Consider the following 23,899-nt stretch of genomic DNA (forward strand, 5'->3'; position numbering starts at 1 on the left):
AGTAGCTGTGACTCGGGGGCTCTAGAGCGCAGGCTCAGTAGTTGTGGCACACGGGCTTAGTCGCTCCGTGGCATGTGGGATCTTCCCAGACCAGGGCTCGAACCCATGTCCCCTGCATTGGCAGGCGGATTCTTAACCACTGCGCCACCAGGGAAGCCCCCCTGATCTAGATGTTATTGAACAAGACTGGCACTTCGGTTCTGTCTTCCTACGAAGCCTGGAGGGTGCCTCCGCGCCCCACTGCATCCTCCCTTGGCATTTGTGTTACAATTCATGCTCATCTGCGTGGATTTTCCTATACCTTCCTCCAGAGTTAGCAATGAATAGGAATTGTTTGTTTGTCTAAAAGCAGAGTGGAAGCTAACTGCTTTAGACTGTGAAGCAGTGTAATGGACACTGCGCCTGTTACATTACATTTTATGGTTCTATAGCAATTACACTGAATTTTATGGTGTCATAACATATTACATTTTATGGCTTAATATCGGCTTTAATACAAGACACCATGGCCCAGAATTTTAACGAGGGGAGGCTTCTGGTGCGACGGCAGTGGGCTTTCCGCAAGACTACGTGCCTTCCAGCAGGAGGCCCGGGGAAGGTGAAGCTGGACCACATTCCCCTCCAGTCTCCGTAGCACTCCGCATCGTGTGTCCCCTCCGTCAAGCCTGGCTTTCTTGCTAGGGGTCCTTGTGCAGACTAGTTGAATAGATGCCGCTCTGGGCTTCTCTCCTTCGTCCCCATTTTCTTCTCTGCATGACAGACAGGATGATCTTGAGCTGGCTGGAGAGTACAAGACTTAACTGAGCCGCTCACCTGGACGGGAAGATAAAGAGAGGAGAAAGGGAAAGAGGCTTTGCCCAGGGCTCCTGCCTGCCTGTGCTCAGGAAATCGGTTGCAGATGTTGACAAATACATTGAGTAAAAAGCCTTGGAAATCTTAGCACTGATAGAGAAGTGTTATAGGGGGATGAAAACCTCTCTGGGTTAGGCATTAGGTTCCAGGTCTGACTCTGCCACTGACTTGCTACGCCACCTTCTCTGGGCCTCGGTTTCATGAACTGTAAAACTAGGAGGCTGGGAAAGATGTCCTCAGATACGGTCAGGAGTTAGCAGAGTTCAGTGCTGGCCAATGAGCCGTGAGGGGAAATCTGCAGGAGACTTTGGGAAAAGCTTCCCCGCTCTTCAGAAGAAGGTCAGTTCCTCTGGATGTGACCATTTCTAAACAGAACACCAGGAACTGCTGTATTTATGCAACACGTATGGTGGGCCAGGCCCTGTGCTAAATGCATTGTCACGTGATCCTAACAGCGCACCTTGGAAGTACTGATTATCACGATGCCCATTTTACAGATAAGGAAACTGAGATTCAGAGCAGCGAATGTCCTTTCCCAGCGTCACAGGGGTAGCAAAGCAAAAAGAGCAGAGATGGGATTGGAAGCCAGGCCTCTCTGACTGCAAAACTAGTGTCCTTAAAGTCCTCCTCTATACGGTCTCTGTGTTAAAAAAATAAAAATAAAAATAAATAATCCAGATGAGTCCCCTTCCTCTCACTGATCCGTATTCATGCTGCTCAGAACCAAGTAATTGGGGCTGCCACAGTGTGCCGAGAAGCCACCCTAATGAGCTTGCTCAGCTACTCCTTTGAAACCGCATCCCCTGCTGGGCTGTGGGGCCTCTTCTGTCAATATTGACGCCTGTCTGAGACTCTTGGAACCTGCCATGAAGCGGGGAGGAGCTGCTGCTGAAAGTTAAAGAGAGAAAGGAAAAGAAAAGAATACAGATCCCCTTAACAGCACTCCCGCTTGGCATCACAGACCCAGCAGACCCCTGTGCATCTGGAGAAACTGGGGAAGAAGAGTCTAGATCAGATGCCAGCTGACCTGCAAGGTACGTGCCAGGGCTCCTCACCCAGTCTGTTCGCCTGCCTGTTCGGCAGCACTGAGACCCTCTGGGGAAATCTGCTCCGGGCAGGCTAATGCTCCCTGGGGAGCTGAGATGTTAAGTTCTGCCGAGCCCGCAGCCTCTGCAGGGGCAAAGTCATGTTTCTGGGGCGTGAGAAATCATGGGTTTGGAAGAGGGCATTTCAAGAAGGATGGTGTGGCCGTGGAGTCCGTCCCAGGTTTGAACCCTATAATAAGCGAGTGATCCTCTCTGGCAAATGGGATTTATTCACTCAACCAATATCCATGCATCTGGAGACCAGGACAGTCCAAGGCCATGAGGATATAAGTAAAATGCCAAGCACAGAGCCCGAGCCTGGCATTTAGTATGTCCTCAAGAAATGCAGAAGCTCCAGATGGATCAGGCAGGGGGTCACCACCCTGTGGTTGCCTTATCCATGGGGATAGCGACATGGCTGTGTAAGAAGGGCTTTGGAGGGACTTCCCTGGCAGACCAGCGGTTAAGACTCTGCACTCTCGATGTGGGGGGCACAGGTTCAATCCCTGGTCAGGGAACTAAGATCCCACGTATCACACCGCTTGGCCAAAAAAAAAAAAAGAAGAGCTTTGGAGACGACTTGTTCTCCAGCCCTGCCACCGACGCTGTCACACAACCTTGGACAGTTATTCCATGTGATGGTTCCTTTTACGTGTCAACTTGACTGGGCCACTGGGTGGCCAGACATTTTGCCAGATGCCATTCCAGGTGTGTCTGTGAGGGTATGTCTGGATGAGATTCGCCTCGAATCCGCAGACTGCATTTCAGGAGATCGCCCTCCCTGGCGCGGGTGGGCCTCTGGGTGGTCAGGCTGTTCAAGACGGCCGTCCTCTTGCTTCCCGGCCATCCCCTGCTTGACCAGCCCCTGCTTCACTCACATGACTATCCAATCCTCTTCATTGTAGGGCTTAGTCAGTAATTGCCTACGTGCTTGCCCCCTGCCCCAGCCGCTGGTTTCCCTGGGAACTGACGAGCCAACCTGACGCCAATTCCCCATATAAATGGTAGCCTCCTCCCCCGCCTAGCAAACGTTGTTCCCACATCCTGCTTGCTGTCTGCTGTACATGGAGGGGATGTCGTTCCCGGACCCTTCGTTTCGGATGCGTAAGATCCCCTGTCATTAAGTATTGATGTCTCTGTCGCTGTCTCCAGGCTCTATCTGTGGTCTCGAAGCTGGGCTTGCAGGCCTGCGGGGTGCAGTCCAATAGTTGGCCAGCCAGGAGGCCAAGGAAACCCCCGTGAACACCCAAGAGGTCAGGAAATAAGGATGGGGAATGGAAAGTTGCAGGGCGACCCCAAGGTGGCCGTCCGCTAGCACGTGCATGGAGCCTTGTGGCAGCTGACCACCATGGGAAGTGTCTTTTTCTTCCATTATATTGAGGGTATCCTGTTCACCTTGGAGTCTCCTTCTAGTTTAAAAGGAGCAGCCCCACGCTCGTGGCTCATCTGACTGCCCGGGGATGGCTGGTGAACACTGACAGGACGCAAGGACCTGGATCGTCTATTACATACTTGCATATTTTCTGGTCCGGGAAGCCAAGCTTACCCCTGACCCAGCACCGCTACACCGTGAGAGACACAGGCTTTAGGGATATTAACTCGGGGAAAGGCTTGTGAATTGGAAGTGGCCAGTTATCCAAAACGTGGTAATGGCCAAATAACAAGAGAACCCTTGGGCTTCTGGTCCGGCTGTGGAAGGGCACAGAGCAGCAGTATAACGGGAGGGGACCACAGCTCCATGCCGTCCACAGTGCGTTACAACAGGTGGGAGACGTTAAAAAAGGCCAACCCGAGTCATCAAGCACCACAGAAAGGCCACTACTGGGGGGGCCGTCTAGAGCAGCTGTGCACAAAATAAGGACCCCCATGGACGTCAACATCGACCAAGGACCATGAAGTCCAGGAGCGGGCTGATAAAAATGACATCCGCTGGCATCTCCACCAGCCTTACAACCTCACCGCTGCCGGGCTTACGGAAAAGATAAACGGAGTACTTAACGACTGAGGCAGGAAACCCGTGCTCGCAACATGTGGGCCAGGAGGCTGACTCAAGCCCTATGAACTGTGACTGAACATCTCAGGAGCGTCGTCCCAGTGTCTATGCCATATTAACCCAGAGGCAACTAGTCAACACAATCTGAGTTCAACTCTTGACCACCAAGGGACCCAAAGGTTGCCAACTGTCAGGACAACCCACTTTTGCCTACAGGACCTACCCGCAGAGGGACACATTATAAATGGCGTAGGACTGGCAGGTAAGACCCTGCTGGTTTGGGTTTGCTGCCTGGTGGGGAATAAGCTTAGAAAGGGACTTACAGATCTCACCTGTTGTCTACCTGGCCCCACCTAAGACTACTTAGGTAATTAATCCGGCCCCCACTGGAGAAAGGCACCATTATACCTCCCCTCCAGTATTCGGCACCAGCTCTGGGGACTGCCAGTGGACAGGTGACACAACACTGCAGGCCAGTACAGAAATCGCAGGCAGGGGCGGTGTGATCTCAGAGCGCTGTTACTGCTGTATTCTGCCTAAAGGTCATGACCTCCCCTGTATCGTGCCTGTTAAACATGTTACATTTCCTCCGAGTCTGAGTGGAGGGAGTCTGCTCTCAGACGGGGAGTGGGGGGCAGTGGTGGCCTCACTATGAAATGAATCTGATTTGCTGTGTCTGCAGCGAGATGCTGTCGTTATCCTCTGGATGTGCGTGAAAAATTGACCCGATAAACACCTGGCTCCAAAGTTCACCCACCTCTAGGCGAATTTTACTCTCTTTAGCATGCTAGGTATATTTACTCTTTTTTTAAAAAAATAAATTTATTTTTCCGCTGGGTCTTCATGGCTGCGCACAGGCTTTTCTCTAGTTGCGGTGAGCGGGGGCTATGCTTCATTGCAGTGCACGTGCTTCTCACTGCGGTGGCTTCTCTTGTTGAGGAGCACGGGCTTTAGGTGCACAGGCTTCAGTAGTTGCGGCTCTCAGGCTTTAGGCGCGCGGGCTTCAGTAGTTGTGGCATGTGGGCTCGGTAGTTGTGGCTCGCAGGCCCTAGAGTGCAGGCTCAGTAGTTGTGGCACACGGGCTTAATTGCTCCGCGGCATGTGGGATCTTCCCGGACCAGGGCTCGAACCCGTGTCCCCTGCATTGGCAGGTGGGTCTTAACCACTGCGCCACCAGGGAAGTCCCGGTACCTTTACTCTTGATGCTTGTTAGCTTCTGTTACTTGTTATCGCATGTGTGATGTTCGGCTGCAGTGCACCTCTATCTACCTGAGCTCAGGGCAGCCGTGGAAGAGAGGTGAACCTAGACTGTACGGGTCGTGCAGGGTGTGTGGAGGTGGAGTGTGAGGTCAGGCCACTCAAGACGGCTGTTCTCTTGCCCTCTTGAGGCCCACGTACCGCAAAAAAAAAAAAAAAGAATACAAAGGTTCTTACCTATTACACTATGAAATGGGTAAGAACAGGGATCTGGGGCCTCAAAGGAATACATGACCCAGTCTTTAAGAGCAGATTTTTAATAGGAAGAGAGTAGTAGTAGTATGGGTGAGTAGTTGATACCAGAGGAGGGTATGGAAAGTGTTTGAAGAAGAAGGAACAGAATATGCAGAGGCCAAGAGGCCAAATAGTCTGTGGCTTTATTGGAGCCTTGAACGTGGCTCTAATGCCAGGTCACAGGGCCCTTGTGCGTCACGTGACTACCTTGGTCTTTATCTTGAAGGCAATGAGGAACCACTGAAGATTCTTTTTTGTTGTTGTTTTTTTTGCGGTACATGGGCCTCTCACTGTTGTGGCCTCTCCCGTTGTGGAGCACAGGCTCCGGATGCACAGCCTCAGCGGCCATGGCTCACGGGCCCAGCCGCTCCGCGGCATGTGGGATCTTCCTGGACCGGGGCACGAACCCGCGTCCCCTGCATCGGCAGGCGGACTCTCAACCACTGCGCCACCAGGGAAGCCCCCACTGAAGATTCTTCAGCGCAGCAGGGACTTGGATCTATGGGACTTTTAACAATTCACTTTGACCTCCCTATCAACCTCCTTACGACGAATATCAAATAGCTCCACCCACCTCACTGCTCTTTTGTGAAGATCAGATCAAGTTTTGTATCTTAAAGTGCTTTGTGAATCACTGAGTGCTTGCAATGGATGGCAGGGTCACCACCCATAAGTCAGTCCTATTATGTCCACTTCAAGGCTTTTGTGTTCCTAGCAGTTTCTCCAACCAAGGCTGCAAGTCAAATAAGATACAGGATAAGAACTGATTTGGCAAACCCTGGAACTTTTGACTAAAGGTAGAGATGTGTTAGATGTCTCCCTGGTATCTGTGTTAATTGGGGTCTTACAAGAAACAGATGCTAAAATGGGGTTAAACGTGCAAGAGATTTATTAGGGGAAATGCTTTTGAGGAGGGTGGAGAGGGAACTGGCACCTTGACACAGGTGAAGGGTAGAGAGGAGGAAAGAAGGGCGAATGAAAGCGTGTTAGACTTAATGCATCAGCCATTCAGCAAGACCACTAGGGAGTCCTTGAGCCATCGTGACTTGTCAGGAGAGCCTGTGTCTCCCAGGAAAGGGTCTGCCTTGGGATTCCTTCTGCACTCACCTGCTGGCTGGGAGCAGCCCGAGGGAAGTGTGGCCTCTGCACAAACACGGTGATGGATTTCAGAGCATGGCAGTTGAGGCCCTCGACTCATCATGCTACCTGCACACAGAGATCCAAGAGGCGCATTCTTGCAGTCACCACAATATCCACTACGCTTCTTGTGACTGCAACCCTGAATTGTTTTAAGAAATGGGATCCTTTCCTGCTCTCACTGCTCGTGACTCAGGCCTGAGACAATCGGAGCATCATGGTGCACGGCTGTAGTGATTGGTTGCCCACATGCATTCATGGGCACGTGAACTGGGCTGGTCCAGTTAGAGTACACTTCAGAGTTTTGTGAGGACCTTTAGGGAAGAGGTGATGCTTTCTTGGCTCTGGATCTGAATATAGAAGGATGGAGTCCCGGAGTCATGGCAGCCCTGTTGACCAAGTGAGGCAGGCCTCTCTCTGGGAGAGACAAGTTGCCCAAAGAAGATACCATTTAAGTTTTTTTTTATCAGACATGCTTGGAGCCAGAATTATTTTCTTGACAGTTCAATTTTTAAAAATCTGTGTATTCACTTTTCTTAATAGCTTTACTGAGGTATGATATGCAACAGACAGCACATATTTAAAGAGTACAAGTTGATGCTTTGATATATTTATACCAGTGAAATCATTCCCACAGTCAAGAACATACCCATCACCCCCCAAGTTTCTTCCTGTCTCACTTAATCTTTCCCTCCCACCTCATGCCTTGGGCAATCACTGATTGCTTTCTAAGTTTTCTTTTTCTAGATTTTTATACAATTTTTGTCTCTCTGGTTCTACTCGGCATAGTTATTTTGAGATTCATCTCCATTAGGTGCATGAGCAGTTCATTCCTTTCTATTGAGTAGTGTTTCATCATATGTATATACCAGTTTGTTTATCCATTCACCTGTCAATGGACATCTGGGTTGTTTCCAGTTTGGGTCTCTTACAAATAAGGCTGTTATGAGCATTGGGTGCAAATCTTTACATGGACATAAGCTTTCATTTCTCTTAGATAAATAGCTAGGTGTGTAATAGCTGAATCATATCATAGGTATAATTTACTTTTTAAGAAAAGTATAACTATTTTGGAAGTCAGTTTGTCAATGTTACATTCCCAACAGCAGCATTTAGGAGTTGCAGTTTCTCCAGTCTTTGCCAACACGTGTCAAGGTCTGCCCTTTGAATTTTAGCCATTCTGATAGGTGTTCAGTGGTATCCTATTGTTTTTTTAGTTTGCATTTTTCTAATGAGTAATGACTAAATAAGCCGAGCTTTTTTTTTTTTTTTTTTTTTTTGTGGTACGCGGGCCTCTCACTGTTGTGGCCTCTCCCGTTGTGGAGCACAGGCTCCGGACGCACAGGCTCAGCGGCCATGGCTCACGGGCCCAGCCGCTCCGCGGCACGTGGGATCTTCCCGGACCGGGGCATGAACCCGTGTCCCCTGCACCGACAGGCGGACTCTCAACCACTGCGCCACCAGGGAAGCCCAAGCTGAGCTTTTTTTGATGTGCTGATTTGCCATCTCTATAGCTTCTTTGGTGAATTGTCTATTCAAACAGTTCGCCCATTTTTAAATTGGATTTTTTCCCTTATTGTAGAGTTTTGAGAGTTTTTATATATTCTGAATACAAATCCTTTATTAAATACATGACTTAGAAATAATGTCTTCCGGTCTATTAGTGGCACCTCTATTTTTTTATTGTATTTCATTGAAGTAGAGTTGATTTACAATGTTGTGTTAATTTCTACTGTACAGCAAAGTGATTCAGTTACACGTATAAATACATTCTTTTTCATATTCTTTTCCATTATGGTTTATCACAGGATGTTGACTATAATTCCCTGTGCTATACAGCAGGACCTTGTTGCTTTATCCATTCTCTGTATAATAGTTTGCATTGGCTAATCGCAAACTCCCACTCCATCCCTCTCCCATGCACCCGCCCCCTTGGCAATCACAAGTCTGTTCTCTATGTCTGTGAGCCTTTCTGCTTTGTAGATAACACAAATGAGAGACTCATTTGTGTCATATTTTAGATTCCACATGTGATATCACGTGATATTTGTCTTCTCTGTCTGACTTACTTCACTTAGTATGATGATCTCTAGGTCTGTCCATGTTGCCGCAAATGGCATTATTTCATTCTTTTTTATGGCTAAGTAGTATTCTATTATATATATGTTGTTTCCATGTCTTAGTTATTGAGAATAGTGCTGCAATGAACATCGGGGTGCATGTATCTTTTCGAATTACAGTTTTCTCCAGATATGTGTGGCATCTCTTTTCATTCTCTTAAAAGTGCCTTTTGGACCCACCAGGGTCATGTGACTTTTCTGTTCTGTTAAACTTCATTGTAATAAAATGAGAGAGAAAAAAAGTGCCTTTGAAGAACATGTAACGGACTGGGTGTTTTCCTCCCCAACCCCAAAGTTCATACGTTGAAACTCTAACTCCCAGAGTGATGGTATTTGGAGGTGGGGCCTTTAGCAGTAATTGGGTCATGAGGGCAGAGCCCTCATAAGTGGGATCAGTGCCCTTAAAAAGAGACCCCATAGAGCTCCCCGTCCCTTCCGTTCTGTGAGAATACAGCGAGAAGTTGTGGGCTATGAACCAGAAAGCTTGTCCTCAACAGACAGCAAATCTGTTGGCGTCTTGATCTCGTACGGCTCAGCCTCTAGAACTGTAAGAAGTTTCTGCGTTTTATAAGCCACCCAGTCCGTGGTATTTAATCTGTTGGGGCTGCTTTAACTAAGAGCAGAAGATCTTAATTTTGATGAAGTCTGATTTGTCTTTATATAGATTGTACTTCTGGTGTCATATCTAAGAAATTTTTGCTTAAAGCAGGGTCACAAAAGTGTTCTCTTCTGTTTTCGTCTAGAACCGTTTCTCCACCTTTGTACTAATATGTTGGTCCAGACACCCAGCACCGTCATCTCTACTCCTTGCAGAAGGTTCCCCAGCCTTGGGTCGTTTGCTCACATGCATGGGCTGATTAGAACTCCACGGTTTCTGAAGTTCTCTCTGAATAGCACCCTTCTGCAGATTCTGACTTGGGAACTCTAGCCACCACGGGTTCCCCAGACTCTCAGCAATGTCTTCTCATTTCAGGGAGTCCACCAGGCCCCCTCCCTGTGCTGCACCCTGGAAATCCTCTCATGGAGGAATGCAAACCTAGGGCTGACTTTTTGTTTCTTGCCCCTCAGGGATCACTGTCCTTTGTTTCCTGAGTGCCGGTAGTTTGAAAATCATTGTAGCATATATTACACCAATTTTTTGGTTGTTTCAGGCAGGAGGATATTCCCATTCCCACTACTCCATCCTCGCCTACAGCTAAAGGTTGTCCAATTATTGAACTAATTCCTGGTTTCTGTCGGAGTTCCATCATTTGTTAACTAAACAATTACAGTGTTTTTTCTTATGTGGCTTGTCAGATCTGGGAAAAATTGAGCCAGAGCACCTTATATAGGTCTGGATAAAAGGCCAGGGAATGGTGAGAGGTGGTAGTCATTCTGGTTAATTATATATTACTATATATATATCATATATAGTAATGCATCAACTCTTACTACTACAGGGTAGTAATAGGAACCCAGGGCTGAGAGGAAAGGTCTTAAACCTGCTTTAATTCCCAGATATTCCCACTCCATTTCCTGCTATAATTCACAGGTATTCCTTTTGGAAACAACTTTTGTTTTCTGAACAGAAAAATTAATGCACTATCACTGGAGAACAAATTTGGAACAGAAGAAGCTCAGCAAGTATAAAAATGACCGATTCTCATTTTCTCAGAGGACCATATAATCTTCCAGTCTTTTTTTTTTTTTCATGAAGTCGTAGCCATATACTTTTTTCCCATAAAACTTGGATCATACTATTTGGTATTCTATTTGGTTTCTTTAACAATATGGTATCATTTTTCCTCATTCAATATATATTCTTCTCTAATATACTTTTAAATGACTTCAGAATATTACTGCATTCTTAGGATATGCCATTAGTTGATATAATTCTTTGTCATTGGACAATTAGATTTTTCAAATATTTATTTATTTTTGGCTGCATCGGGTCTTAGTTGCGGCACATGGGCTCTTTTGTTGTGGTGTGGGCTCCAGAGTGCACAGGCTCAGTAGTTGCAGCACATGGGCTCTCTAGTTGTGGCACGCAGGCTCAGTAGTTATGGCACACGGGCTTAGTTGCCCCCTGGCATGTGAGATCTTAGTTCCCCGACCAGGGGTTGAACGTGCACCCCCTGCATTGGAAGGCGGATTCTTCACTGGACTACCAGGGAAGTCCCAGGGAAAACCATTTCTAATTTCGTCACGGGAACGCAGAACCCCCCAGGCAACAGATCCAAGCCAGAGACCCTCCCATCTTTCAGTCTATAACCTCCCAAGAGTGGATCTGTCCTTTCCTCTCTCTGAAACCCACTCCTGAGTAGAGAAAGACAGAAGAAAATGAGACAGATGGAGAACTCATTAAAACAATCAATTATTTCAATGCATTTGGACATGACTGAAGTACACCAGGGCGTGTGGGTTTTTAATAAGGCCCGTGCCGGGCGAGCAGCCTCGGGACCGACTGGCAAAGAATGAGACGTTGCTTTCTAGAAGGCACCTACTGTGATAATGTTACCTGCCGTTTGCGCTGTGGCAGAAAATCGACACGGAATCAGAGAACGTTAAAACTGAGATAATGGGTTTTTTAATGGTTTTCAAATTTTGGATGAGCATTTTAATTGAAGTGGTTGGTAGGTTAATATAACTTTTATATTTGATTATCTGGTAAGGAGAGGGGGAAATGAAAAGTGGGGGACATTGAGGTAGTCTTTTAAAGAAGAAAACAACACTCAGAGTACATATCATGATCAATTCCATTTCTGTACCGTCGTTTTCATTAGACGGCAGAGGCAAGATGATTTCTGTACATAATTAGTGCCAAGATCAGAGAAGTGCTGACAGCCTGAGGTTCTAAGTTAACCCTCTGCATGCTGAGGAGGGGAAATCTTCATTCTTTCACTGAACTGTTCGCCCATTGACATTGAAGCTGAAGAGCCCGTCTGTGACGTTGGGCTTACTTATCCAGCCTCTTTGAGCCTCAGTGTTATCGTCTATAAAATGGTAATTATAGTAAATGGTAATAATAGCATGCACCATCTGGGTTTTTTTATTGTTTGTTTTGAACGTTTACGGAGATTAAGCCCTTAGCATGGTTCCTGGAATGAGCAAGTACTCAGTAGACGTTGGCTGTTGGTATTAACAGGAACCTGCCTGTCTCTGCATAAAGTTTCTAACTATTTTCAAGGTCCTATGGGGAAAAGAAGTTTTCAAAGGCGTGGTTCTCCCCTCGGGGAACTTACAGTCTGTAGAGATAATAGATCAGGATCCCCAAATAGCCAGGTAGCTCCAGTCTGGTCAGTGGACAGATGGTTGGTGACCTTTCCCCTAGTTTGCCAGGGTTTCAAATATTCTATTGTATCATCAAAACTTGCCCACCTCTTCCCTACCCCATCATGAATCTCGATTTTCTTTTTCTTTTGTCTTGAGAAAAACGATCCATTTCATCACCTAGAAAGGTATTAAACGTGTCGGACTTCACCCACAGGCGTTGAAGTTGAAGAGCCGGTTTTGCCCTTGTTTGGAAAAGTGAAGTTGCCAAGTCTGTAGCCACCATGGAAGGTTTTAGGTTCCTGCATTTGGGGAAACTTCCTCTGGCAGGGCTTAAGGGTGCAGGTGATTTGAGGAGCTCTGTCTGCTACCCTTTTGGGGGCAGAGTGTCCTGATCCAGATACTTACGAGCTTCCTGCCTCCCCTAAAACTGATGCTGCCAACAAAGGGGCCTTGGGGCAGAATTCTCCAGTTTGTTTCTGTCCTCAAATTCCTTTGCCAACCCAGCAACAGTAAGGGTCATTTATGGAGCGTTTACCCTGTGTCAGACACCGGTGTGTCGGTGCTAAAGGGACCTGAGGGAATGTGGGTCACCCAGATGGTCACTGGTGAGAGTGGGATTCAAACCCTGGTTTGCCTGACGCGACAGCACTGCTTTTCTGGTGTTGCTTCCACCCCTGACACCAGTGAGGTGGGGAGTCAACCCCATTTGTGGTCCCATCCCTTCCTCTTAAGGAGTAAGTAGCCCAGAATTCTCTCCCAATACCCAGAATAAAATGAACTGATCTCTGACTGCGCCGTCTCCCACAAGAGACAGCGCGCTTCTGGGCTTGATTTTTATTAGGTGCTCAGTCAAGGTCTATTGAGTGACTGAACAAAGGGCTACTACATATGCAGCCGCAGTATGTCCAGGATTTTAAATACAAAGATTCAGTTTTGAATACTCTGCTCCATTATCCAATCATACTGTGCCATTTTGGATTTGGGGGGGGGAACATAGGCAGTATGGGACAGGGGTCTTGATATTGCAAAAGAAGAGGAGATACTAGGAGACTTGAATGCAAGCGATGGCCTTGGGCAAATCGCTTAACCTCCCTGAGCCTCCAGTGATTCATCTGGAAAACGGGACAATAACATCTACATTGAGCTGGCACACACCGCTTTCTTCAACACGTACACATTCCCTCCCCCTCCCCTCCCCCTCCCCTCCCCCTCTCCTCCCCCTCTCCTTCTCTCTCTCTCTCTCTCTCTCTCAGGGCTGTCCTCTGGAATCTGTTTTGTTTGCACCCAAGGAAGCAGGGGGAGGTTCACTGGGGATACAGAGGGAGAACAGGGCCAGGGATCTGGTCCCCAACTGAGCCCAAGTCCTCTGGCAAGAGGAAGTGAGGGCCAGAAGCTGACGGAAGCATCGATGAAGACTTCATGCCCGGGGGCACACAAGCAAACCGGTGTGAGGCCTTGGCCTGTCTCCTCACCACTGCATGGCCCATGGTCCCATCCTGCATCCCCAAGACCGGAAGGTCTGGGGACACAGGGAGGTGACTCCCTGGCATGGACATTGTGTCCTAATGAGCACAGTGGTGATGGTATCACCACTCCCAGGGGTGCAGTGACTGAGGACATGTGAAACCCGAACAAGAGAACAGCCTGACGCCAGGTGGCGAGTGCATCTGTCTTGGGGGCTTCTGGGCACAGGTGAGAGGACACGTGGGTGGGACGAGACAGGGTGTTGGAAGTATCCTACATAAGTAGGCTTGGCCTCGGGACAACTCAAGTTGGTTATAGAGTCCCAGCCCTTCTCACCAGCCCCGCTGCTACTGTCTGGTCCGAGCCACCATCATCTGTCACCCAGATCCTTACGGCAGCCTCCTAACTGGTCCCCTGCTTCCTCCCCTGCCTCCCACAGACTGTTCTCAACACAGCAGCCAGAGTTGTTGTTGAAACCCAAGTCAGATGAAGTTGCTTCCCTGCTTGATACTCTGTAATGGATCACCGTTTCACTCGGATGAAAAGCCAAAATCCTTACAATGCCAAGAGGCTCACGTGATCCAACACCTGTGCCTGTTCTGCCCCCACCTCCCGACACTGTCTGCCTAACTCCCTATGCTCCTGGATGCTGGCTTCCTTTCTACTCCCCAAAAATGCCAGACACGCTCCCACCTCAGGGCCTTTGCACTTGCTGCTCTCTTTCTGTTATACTCTATCCAAAATATGCACATGGCTCACTTTCCACCTGTGATACTGTGGTTTATAATAAAAAATACATATTTGGTCTTTCTATTTCCAACACAGCTAAAAACCCTCAGAATTTAAGTGATGAAATCAACAAAGGTGTCTTTTGTTACGTTAAGGAGGTGGCTTGAACCCCACCTACGGATGGGAGCTGGTTGCCGGGAAAAACCAATCCTGTAATTAGAGGGTTGAAACTTTCAGTCCTGCCCCTCAGCCTCCGGGAGAGTTGCTGGAGGTTGAATCAATTGCCAACAGCCAGTGAGTCCTGCAATTATTCCTAGGTAATGAAGCCTCCAGAAAACCCAAAAGGATGGGGTTCAGAGAGCTTCCAGGTTGGAGAACACACGGGGATGCCGGGAGGGCGGTGCAGCCGGAGAGGGCGTGGATACTCCGCGCCCTGAGTGTCTCTTCCACCTGGCGGTTCCTGAGTTACGTCCTTTCATAATAAACCAGTGATCTAGTAAGTAACATGCTTCTGAGTTCTGTGAGCCGCTCTAGCAAATACGTCGAACCGGAGGAGGAAGGTGTGGGAACCTTTGATTAACAGTCTGCTGGTCACAGGTGCAGGTAGCCCAGGCTTTTGGCTGGCATCTGAAGTGGGGTTGGGGGTCTTGTAGGCCTGAACCCTGCAATTGCAACCCTGTGGAATCTGATGCTATTTCCCAGGCCTTGAGTCAGCAGACACCCTGCTGACATCTGAGAACCGCTTAGTGTGGTGTGGGAAGCCCCTCCACTCACCCACCCACCTCTGCTGGAATCAACACAGGGACTTTTAACCAGTGACCTTTTTCAGGTCATCGCTTAAATGTCTCCTTTTCAGAAAGGCTTTTCCTGACCACTCTTCTTAAAATTCAACCTCACCCTACCCCTACACGCGCCACCTCCACCCCAGGCTCTATTTCCCTCACAGCATCCCTCACCACCTGACTACTAGATGTAATTTCCTGTCATTGTTGGCCGACCCTCAGCCCAGGAGAACGACAGCTCCACGAGGGCGGGGAGTGTGGTCTGCTGGTCTGTCTGCTTTTCTGCCGTATCCCCGGTGCCTGGAACAGTGCCTGCCATACGCTAGGTGCTCGGTGAACGTTTGTTGAGTGAATGAGTGAATGTATGCGTGAATACAGAAAGCGTGACCTTTTCATCACCCACAGGTGGATGAGGCCTGACACACATGAGCTAATGGCATCATGAGCATTAACTGAGCTCGGGTGTGTAAAGTGCCCACCACATACAGTAGGCACTCAATTCACAGCAGCTATTATTATTGTTGCCATTGTTGTTGCTGTCAGTCTTCTCAGCTCTAAACCTCTCTTCCTCCCTGATCACTCGCAGTTTTTGCCCCGTATTCCCAGCCTCCCCTTAGCCGCTGGGTTGGTTCCCACTGGGTCTCCTCTCCTTGTTTATCATTTCCTATCTGCCCCTCGATTGTCCTGTCTTCCTGCTTGTCAGGGGAGCAGTGAAATCCGGCAGGCGTCTGGGACCTCATTCTGTCTCTCCACGGAGTCAGTCTCACTTCCTGGAAAAGCAAATCTTCATGAACTGCTTCCTCCCTGGACCAAAAACCCAAAGCATCCTTGACAACAATGTACCAGTTCTGGCTGCCGACAGACCTTTTCAGATGGGACGAGCTTCCAATCAATTCTCATTTCTTCCAGGTGAGAGAGAGGAGCTGTTGGGTGACCCAGCGGGCCCGTGAACCTCCCACCAGAAATCACTTCGGCTTCTACTTTTCTGCTTAGCTGAGCTGCCAGCTTCTCTGCAAATTCAGCTCTTTCTCCAAATGATTCGCAGAAACAAACGCTCCTCAAAGGCAGAGGAAGGTCTACCCCTGTGAGCTGGCATCCAGTGCCAGAGTGGCACTCACTAAAGTAAAAACAAGAAAGTAATGATGGTAATAATAATAATAATAAATTCTTATAAGCACTAACCAGGTGCCAGGCCCTAGACAGATATGGTAGCTTATTTAACCCTTACCACAACTCTGTCTGGTAGATACTTGCCCACTTTACGGAGGAGGAAAACGAGGTACAGAAAGGTTAAGTAACTTGCCCAAGTTCACACCACTGGTGAGTGGAAAAGCCAGGATTTCAACTCAGGCCATCGGGCTCCAATTATTGAATAGATACCACCTGGCCACACACTGCTGGGTGCTGGGAATATAGAAAAGGAACAACAGAAAACACAGCCCCTGCCTTGATGGAGCTGAGGGGTCGATCAGGGGATGAGGGCACTGAACCATTAAATGTACAAATCAGTGTCTAGCTACAGGTTACAATAATACCAGGAAGGGAAAAGAGCATGACAATCCCTTTGGGCTTCCCCTTGATATATTTGCAATTTCACCAGGACCCACTGGTACCTTTTAGACCCTGGACGCCAAGTGGCTGTTGTTTCTTGGGTACCTGCTCTGTGCCAGGTACTAAACAGTATGATTTATGCCCAGACTCCCTTCAGTCATTACTGAGAGGGGACTATTTTCATTCCCTCTGACAGGTGGAAAACCGAGACTCAAAGAGGTCAAGGGACTTAGTCAAGAGACTCACTTGAGGTCCTCTGACAGCGACAGGCAGAGCCGGGACTGAACGCAGTGAGTCCTATTCTATCTTCCATATGAAAGATCCGATTTCTCAACCTCAGCACCATTGACGTTTTCGGTCGGATAATTGTTATGGGCTGTCCTGTGCATTCTAGGATGTGGGACAGCATCCCTGGCCTCCACCCACTAGGTGCTGGTAGCGCCCCCTCCCTCCCCAGTCCTGACAACCAAAAATGCCTCTGGGCATTTCCCAGTGTCCCCTTTGGGAAGGTGGGAACCATTCCTATTTAAAAACCGCTGCTATAAACCTCCATCCCCACCCCGCAGACTGCACCTTACTCACCTCTGACAACTAACACCAGGGGCTCAACTAAAGTTTGTTAAATGAGAGGATGGAATAAAGGAAGGGAGGAAGAAAGGGAAGGGAGGAGGAAGGAAGTCTGTAGATAAATCAACCCGAATTGATTTTGTAACTCAAATTCTATTTAAAGTACCTGGGGTGAGGGGAATTAGGGTTTCAAAGAAACTTGTGATAAGTTCTATGTGAAATGAACAGTCTTTCTGTGATATGATTCAATGTTACACATACAACCACACACAGCCACAAGCACTCATGAGCGCACACACACACACACACACACACACACACACACACACACACACACAAAGTAAAAATGTCCTGCGGGTTTGGCTTTTCTACCTTAAGTTGACCTAGAGACCACCACCCAAAACGGGGTTAGCCAAGCAGCGCTTGTTTCCTCCCAGAGGGAATTCAATTACCCATCTGGCAAAACACCCCAGAGGCTCCTCCAGGCTTCTTCACGGCACAATATTTATCAGCGATTGATTATTAGGACCAAGAGGGTCCCAGTTGGCCTGGGATAAGCTTCTGGCTGCCCACGTCCTCCCATCTCTAGTTCTGCCGGAAGTAGCTGGTAATACCGTAATCCCCTCGGCTCACAATGTCCCCAGACTCGGGAACAGCCTTTCCGTTTGTCCATTTCAATCAACAGAAGCACCGGTGTTTCTAGAGCAGATGTTTCCTGTCGGTACTTTCTGTGTCCTGAGCAGGTGGCCCTGTTAAAGGCTCTCACTCAAGGCTTTCATTCCTGGATATGAGTGACGGGCAACAGGGAAGGGGGCTCTGACATCAAATCCGGGCAGGACAGACTTTTCCAACCTAGCAGCTTCCACGTGCTTCCAGAGGAGACCGGGATGTGTCCTTGTATTGGGTGCCTGGTAAAGAGTGTAGCATGTGAGAGTCGCACATGGAAGGGCCTCCAGCACTTATTAGTTGAGCGACTGTGAGATGATGGAAAACAGATGTATTGGTCTCTGCTCCATGGTTCCTGGCACAGAGCTCCTGAAACCCTCATAATGTCCTAAGTGATAACACTGGGAACATCTTCTGTTCTAATGAGGCAACTCTGGGTGGGCACTGCTCACCCAAAAGACCAAGCCGTAATTAGAAGCTTGGAATTTTCGGCCCCCAGTCCCTTCTCCAGAGGAGGGCGGCTGGCAGTGGGGTTAATGATTGGTCATGCCTACGTGATGAAGCCAATACTATGGAATTTGGGGGAGCTTCAGGTTGGTGAACACATCCACGTAATGGAGCGACACCCCAGCTCCGCAGGGACAGAAGCTCCCGTGCTCAGGGCCCTCCAGACCTCGTCAACCTATGTGTCTGTTCATCTCTGTCCTTTATCATATCCTTTAATAAGCTGGTAAATGTGTTTTCCTGAGTTCTGTGAGCTGCTCTAGCAAATCAGGGTCATGGGAACCTCCGGTTAGTAGCCACGTCTGACAGAGGTTGTGAGTAATCTGGGGACCTACTACCTGGGATGGGAACAGTGGGTGGGACCGAGCCCTTAACCCATGGGATCGACTCTACTCCAGGTAGGTAGGGTTAGAATTGAGTTCAGTTGTAGGACACCCAGTGGGTGTCATGGAGAATTGCTTGGTGTGGGGAAAAAACCCACACACATTTGGTGACCAGAAGTGTCAGAAGTGAAGTGTCCTGTGTGAGTAGTTAAGAATACACCCAGGGGGCTTCCCTGGTGGCGCAGTGGTTGGGAGTCTGCCTGCCGATGCAGGGGACACGGGTTCGTGCTCCGGTCCGGGAAGATCCCACATGCCGCGGAGCGGCTGGGCCCGTGAGCCATGGCCGCTGAGCCTGCGCGTCTGGAGCCTGTGCCCCGCAACGGGAGAGGCCACAACAGTGAGAGGCCCGCGTACCGCAAAAAAAAAAAAAAAGAAAGAATACACCCAGGAGGGAAAGAATAGTTTATTCTAATACAGTGGCTTTAGCTCTTGGAGTCACAGTGCCTTCCTTTGTAAACTAGAAATACTACTCCACCTGCCTCATAGGGAGCTACATGTATTGTTGGCTAGTTTCAGGCTCTGTAGTAGTAGGTGAGTCATATATAAATGAATCGAAATCCTAGAAAAAGCAGTGTGACTGGGGAGGCGATAGTCACAGTGATTTGATATGTGACATAAAGAATTGAGTTGCTGACCTTAAACTGAGGTCAACTTGTTATATACAAGGGTGTGAGGCCAGGAATAAAAATAATGTGCACTTGCTTCTGTCTGGCTACTTCCTGTGAAATTGAAGGGAATTCGTATTTATCAGGACAATGCCAAGTTCAGTCTCATTTCCTTTATTATCTGATGTTTGGGCTCTTTGTTTTGATTGGGCACGGACAGGAAGTCACTGGCTCAGCATAATGGTCACGAGTTTTCTGGTGTTTTGCTAAGAACAGAGCTGGTAGATACATACGAATGGTAGTAGGAAAATCCTTCAGGTTTCTAGACAATGGTGTTGATGGTATAAGGTTTGAAACAAAAACCCTGAATTTATGTCTCATCCCACATGTCAGAATCCGTGTGTCATTTGGGCATGGCTCTTAACCTCTCCAGTCCACGATGTAACGGACACCGTAGTTTGTTTTTCCAGACCACCTCCCTCTTTCCCACCAAGAACACTCACTCACATTTTCCTGTGGGTACCTTCCCCCCACCGCCACCATCTTTAGCTCTGTTGTTTTTGGTGGAATTGATCCCGCCCTCTGCTCTAGAATGGGCCCTGATTGGCTCAAACCAGTAAGTGCTTGTATCCATCGTCCATTGTGATTGGTTGAGGGATGGGCACCTGATCTAAGTCACACCAATAAGATATGAGGAGAGGTTTTCTGACATTTCTGAGACAGACAAGTGCTCTGCCCTCCATGAGACCTGCCACAAGAACTCCTCTGTTTCCCTTTTGGGCTTTGTAATGTGAGGATATGGGAATAGGAGGGCACTATGGGTCAACCTGAGGATGAAGCGAACAAAGCAGCAGAGAGAATCATCCAGAAACAAAGCCAGAAACTTAATGACAGCACGGACCCCTGGATCAAACCATTCCTGAATCAGAACATTCCGGGGCAATTCAGTTATGTGAGCCAGCAATCTCACCACCCCCCATTTTCTTTTTTCCTAAAGCTAGTGTAGGTTGGATGTTCATTCTGTTGCTTGCAACCCAGATATTCCCAACCAGTACACTCTGTTTTCTCTGCCCTACTCCCTCTCCACGTTTCTAGAAGAATGAAACAAGGTAATAAGGCATGTGAAAATGATATGTAAAGTGTAAAGCACTGTACCAAGTAGACGTGGTGAAAATCAGAACAATTATTATCGCTGCCTCAAGGACTTCCTAGCTTAGAATAATCCAGTTGATGCCAAGTGTAGAATATTTCCTTCTATTCCTCTGAAATATATTAGTTTCATTATGTTGAAATTATTAGATTATGCATTGATAATGGTGTTTAATGGGGCTAACAGTATTATTCTCCTGTAAACAGAAATGTATATAATTAATAACTCTGTTAAAGTTCCTGTTATTCACGGGTACAAATTACAGCCTCATCAATGTGAATCCAGTCTGTGTAGTCTGAGTGAGAATGGGCACTCAGTCCTCAAGGAGAGGAGTATGAGGCCTCAGCATCTTCACTGGCTTCCAGTTGGTAACACTTGCTTGGAGAAAACAGGAGGTTATGTTCCAGCTCTGCCACTGAACTTCTGTGTGACCATGGACATGTCACTTAATCTCTCTGGGCCTCAGTTTTCCTGAATATAAAATGAGGAGGTTAGGGCTTCCCTGGTGGCGCAGTGGTTGAGAGTCCACCTGCTGATGCAGGGGACACGGGTTAGTGCCCTGGTCCGGGAGGATCCCACATGCCGCTGAGCAACTGGGCCCGTGAGCCATGGCCGCTGAGCCTGCGCGTCCGGAGCCTGTGCTCCGCAATGGGAGAGGCCATAACAGTGAGAGGCCCGCGTACCGCAAAAAAAAAAAATAAATAAATAAAAAATGAGGAGGTTAGACTTACTAGAGATTTTTAACTTTTGGTGAACACCTGTGAGAAACTGCTGACATTTGTGGGTCTTCTCCAGAGAAGTTCGCTTCTACATTTTATATATGGAATAGTTTACATATTATAGCAAAAGGCACATGGAAAACTCCATTTGCTTTTCCTTTTTCAGCAAGCAAAACAAACCTTAAAAATCCAGATTAAATGACCTCTTAAACTCTGTATTTTGAGTGTTCCTGATTCCATGATTTTTCAGAAGTAACACAGCCATTTTGAGTTTTAGAAAGATTGCTTAATTAAAATGTTGAAATCTGTTGGGCATGCATGTCAGTGGGGAGAGGTTAAAAGCAGGGAGTCAGCGAGGAAGCTATTGCAGTCATACTGGTAAGAGATGATGTGCTTCAAACAGGAATAATAAAATGAGATGGATTGGAGCCAGGATAGCTGGGAGACGGGGCTTGGTATAAATTAGATGTAGGAAAGGAATCCCAGGATTCTGGCTGTCACTTAGAATTAGATACAGCTGTGAGTAACAGGAAACCCAAAACTACAGTGGCTTACACAAGAAAGAAGAATCTTTGTCAGGTGAAAGGCATCTGGAGATAGGCAGTCCAGGGCTGTTTGGAGGCTCTTCAATATTTAGAGAACCTGGTTCTTTCTGTTTGTTCTACCATCCTGTCACATTTGTTCTAGCCTCAGGGTCCAAAATGGCTGCAGGAGTTCTAGCCATCACACCTGCATTTCGGAGTATAAGAAGGAGAACAAGTGAAAGTACAAAATGGAGCCCCTTTAAAGAGATTTACTGGTAGCAAAGCTTCCACTTGTATCTTATCAGCTGGAACTCAGTCATGTAGCCACAGCTAGCTGTGAGGAGGCTGGGAAATGTAATGTAGTGTTTTCCTAGGCAGATTGCTCAAGATTCTGTTACTGAGAAGGGAGAATGATTATTCGGAGGCAACTAGCAGTTTCTGTCACAGCTTCCACTTACAAAGAGACAAAGGAAGGTAGAGGGGTGGTGGAGGAGAGTCAGATTTAGGGAGGAAGGTAATGAATTCAGTTTGGGACATGCTGAGTTTGAGTGCCTGGGGGAACAGCTATGAGAGTTGTCTAACAGGTAGTTGAGTTTACAAGTATGAAACTCAGGGAAAAGGCTTGGGCCAGAGCTAAAGATTTGAGAGCCACTGTGATATGAAGGACATGTGGAACGAATCATCTCAAAACACAAATCTAATCATCTCAAACTCCCTTGCCATCTTTGAAATCGTTCTTTTCATAGCTTTCAAGATAAAGATGAAAATCCTTAATGTCATCTACACTGATTGTCATATTCTAGCCCTGACCCCCCAGCTTCCTGTAATACCACTCGCCCCTTTGCTCTCCCAACCCAGGACATGCACCTCCCTCTTCAAGGTCCTTGTGGGTGCTGGTCACTCTCTCCTCTCCATCTCTACCTCTGGCACTCTACTATATTTCTTCTGTCGACCTTTACAAGCCTTATAATTTGGGGAGACTGGAATACTTACCCCATTTTACAGATGAGCATAACATTGGCTCAAAGGGGGAAGGAATATCTCTAAGGTCACACAACTAGTAAGTGGCAGAATCAGACATTAGAGCTGAAATTTTATGAGCAGCTGGTACGCTGTTCTCTCCACTGAGCACACCAGACTGCTACTATTGTGTGGCTCTCAACTGTCTAACAAGAAAGCACAGAGGAGGGGGTGGGGGGAAGCTCCAGACGCTCAAAGAGCTGACTCCAGTGGAAGGCTTATTAAATCAGTCTGGACGAAAGCCTGCCCCATCACTCCCTCTTCCCTCCCTCCCACCTTTTCTTCCCACTTCCCAGAGGAACTTGATTAATCCATTAGGTTTAACCTCTCTTTAACTTCCTGATTAGTTACATTATAAACTCCATTTGTTTTTGCTTTCTCATCAAGCCAAACCAACACCCCCAGAAAAAAATAGGACAATTTTCAGTGCCACTGATCTACTGCAATTTCTGAAAATCAGACCGAACTGAGGAGAGACATGACTAGAATTTCAATTCTTCCTGTTCCCGTTGCAGTCATCTTTGCTGAAATGGGAGAGAAGTGTAACAGAGAAGAAAACTCAGTAACGGCAGGACCCCAGATTTGACCAAGGTGGCAAAATACCAAGCCTGTTAATAAAGCAGATTAATAAATTCTGTAGTTTCCATCTCCTGGTTGAGCAATAAAGCTGCAAAGTGAAATAACAAAACCCAAGAGATTATACCTTTTCATTGGCGAGGTAAAATACTCAGCGATGATACTGGCTCCCCTCCTTCTATTCCCTACCCACCCCCCCCCACAGTCTCTGGTCCAAACAACAGCTGGAGGGGATGCTTTAAAATTAAATTACTTTTTTATTTTGACAAAAATGAGACATGTGTATCGTTAAAAGCCAAACTTTATTATAAAAGTTATAACAAAATTTCAGCAGTCCCCTCTGCCTCATTCTAAAATATCACTCCCCAGTCCTGCTTTGCCAAGGCAAATCCATTCACTATTTGGGGATGTCTTTTCTGGTACTTACCTCCATATTTTAAATAATGTACTAATACTGTTTTTTATTGGGTAGTCAATTGTAAGCATTATTTATTATGGAAGATAATTAATTCTCTTAATGACACCCCCCAGTTTCTTTCTCTTTCTACCTCTCTGCCCCCCACATGTTTCATAAAATATCTTCTATACAATATCTCAATTTTTGTTTAAACCACTGTTCAGTGTTAACATTATTAGAACCATGTAAATTCAGTCCTTAGCTAAGTATTGCACTATGATTACATGTTCTTTATTTTCTAACCTTTTATTTTTCCTGGAGATAGTAATTGC

The 23,899-nt window shown here is 47.3% G+C and overlaps 1 protein-coding gene across 18 annotated transcripts in view; it reads left to right on the top strand.

Annotated features, from left to right (window-relative positions):
* Window positions 1–23,899, top strand: part of CCDC60 (coiled-coil domain containing 60) — a 275,404-nt gene that overhangs the window by 33,468 nt on the left and 218,037 nt on the right. For 6 of the 18 annotated variants that reach the window (XM_033399986.2, XM_033399990.2, XM_049698205.1 and 3 more), the window contains exons 2-3: window positions 15,815–16,050; window positions 16,653–16,746. The exons of 10 other annotated variants lie outside the window; for them this stretch is intronic. The gene's annotated coding sequence lies outside the window, so the exon portion shown is untranslated. The remainder of the gene's footprint in view (window positions 1–15,814; window positions 16,051–16,652; window positions 16,747–23,899) is intronic. 2 more of the 18 variants (XM_012535515.3, XM_049698208.1) reach the window with 1 other exon arrangement.

The sequence above is a fragment of the Orcinus orca genome, chromosome 15 (genome assembly GCF_937001465.1).
Source record: "Orcinus orca chromosome 15, mOrcOrc1.1, whole genome shotgun sequence".
Lineage (NCBI taxonomy): Eukaryota > Metazoa > Chordata > Mammalia > Artiodactyla > Delphinidae > Orcinus > Orcinus orca.